Consider the following 2500-nt stretch of genomic DNA (forward strand, 5'->3'; position numbering starts at 1 on the left):
TTAGATAGGTAGGCAGTTAGGTAGGACGCACGCAAGCAAGCACACACACACACACACACACACACACACACACACACACACACACACACACACACACACACACACACACACACACACACACACACAAAGACACACACACACACACGCACGCACACACACACACACACACACACACACACACACACACACACACACACACACACACACACACACACACACACACACACACACACACACACACACACACACAAATATGATTAAATATCGATCAACAATTAGTTGCATTCTACAGTATTTCTTATGAATATTGCGGTAGAAAAACCCACAATGCACAAACTAGATTATGAATATTAATGGACCACACAATTCTATTTCAACGTCTATTTTTCGTTATTTAGTTCAGTGGATAGAATTGTGACAACAGTGTCTAATAAACACGCATTTAATTCAATCAATGTAATGCTATGTCTAAAACTACTTCAATATATTTCTATAGACCTACTTTCATTCACTCTGATACCAGGTTTTGTTTAAAGTAGGCCTACATATAAATCTTGTGCCACAACTCTACAATATAATTTCACATTCTCACATGCAGGATTGAATGGACCAAACTCAAAACACTCTGGATGCATTGTTCTAAAATCTACAGGTGTGCTTTTGTGCAAAAAAACTTCCAAACGTTAAAAATGGTTTAATGAGAGCTAAGTGTCTTGGCAGATAACTTCAGTGTACAATGTGTATTAAGCAAAAGCAACAGGCAGCATTCCAGGACAAAAACACACACTATATATACTGGTGGTGCAGGTAATCAAAGAATAACATGATGTAAGTATTTTTATTAAAATGTAAACAATAGGAAGCGTTATCAACAGAAACCAACAAATAAATAGCTTAACCGTAACAAAATAATTTGTCTGGATAACAATATCTTTTTGTACATATGAGTATTCACAGAAATTTCATAATAACTAAACCTTTCTAAAAACCCTGTACACACTTTTTATCTTTCAAGCATAAAACTGGTCAAACGCAGCATGAAGACTGAAAAAAACACAAGCAAATAAAACATTCGTCTGGCAATCTGAGATCCTTGAAAACTACATTACGAAAATTAGATGACTATATCAGTACCTACATTGATTGTTAACGGGACTAATCTATGAAGTAAATTTGAACAGGTACAGTTACTGATCACTTATGACGACTGTAAAATCTATATAGACATTAGCATCTTTTCCATGTGTGTGTATATATATTTACATATTTTTATGCTTCCACCGACATCCACAGTATGCAACAGGATGCATTGTCGAGCTATCTTTTCTTCCGGTAAGCATCCTTCAAGTGACACACCGAAGATGATATGCTCTACTTTCCACTATTCTGTCACTCTTATGTTTTAACATTTCTTCTCATATCCCTTTAAAAATACATCTTTAAACACTTCTTGTATTTTTCATTCCAATCATTTGTGGAAAGTATCTAATGCAAATAGTTCACTATGTATTACTATGTGCAGCTTTACACATTTCCAAAACTTTAACAGGCTTTTTTGCCTTCTCTTAATTAATATAAAACTATGTATCATCTTAGAGGCTATCCCAGTAATATTTCCTCTATTTTATATGTGTCAATCTGTATTAAGGAATCTCATGTTAGACAACCAGAGGAAATTATCAATTGCCAGCATTGAAATATTGCAAATATCTGGAGTCCTTTTCTAAATGTGTTGCAGAGATCAGTAATAACGAAGTGTGAGCAATTATTCATTAACAAATATCAGTATTTCCATTTATCACGAACAATATAAGCAATTCAACAATTATTTCCAAATAAGTAAGCTTGTGCATGAACTTAAAAAGATTATTATTATTGTTATTAATATTACCACTATTACTTTAACATATTTCTAACATCTATAAAAAAACACTAACTCCTCTAAGAAAACAATAAGGCAACAAAATACCTAATGGTATCAAATAAATAATGCAAACCAAACTGTGCAATCTATAAACAAGCACTTTACCTTTCGTCCACTCGCCAAGGCTTTGATACTCTACATCAGGGGTGTCAAAATTAAAAACCCTTCGTGGGGCAATTATCCCTTCAGCTACCAACTTGAGGGCCAACACAGGTTCATACTTGGTTTCCCAGGATTACGTTACTAAAACGGGTAAACCATGTAAAACGGCCGACTGTAAATAGCCGCGTGTTTGACACCCCTGCTCTGCATGCTGTAACAAAACTTCATCTATAAGAACGAATGACATAGCAAGTAACTATGAGCGTCTTTCGATTCTTATGTACTTGAGACCTTATTTATATTTCAAGTTTCGATTCTTATCAATAAGCTAGTTTCGATTCCAGTATCAAGGCCTAGGCATGTAGTATACGAAAGGATTTTTTTAATGTGCACATGCGCGGTGTGTACGGTGCGCTAGCGGTGGGTGTGCAAATTGCAGAAAACAGGTGCTTGCACGAAGGGAATGAGTGGAAT

General features: G+C 35.3%; 1 protein-coding gene across 12 annotated transcripts in view; it reads right to left on the minus strand.

Moving 5' to 3' along the window:
* The window catches only part of LOC113819544 (titin), a 228235-nt gene that overhangs the window by 149201 nt on the left and 76534 nt on the right, over positions 1–2500 (minus strand). The window lies entirely within an intron of this gene.

Source organism: Penaeus vannamei, chromosome 12 (genome assembly GCF_042767895.1).
Source record: "Penaeus vannamei isolate JL-2024 chromosome 12, ASM4276789v1, whole genome shotgun sequence".
Taxonomy (NCBI): Eukaryota; Metazoa; Arthropoda; class Malacostraca; order Decapoda; family Penaeidae; genus Penaeus; species Penaeus vannamei.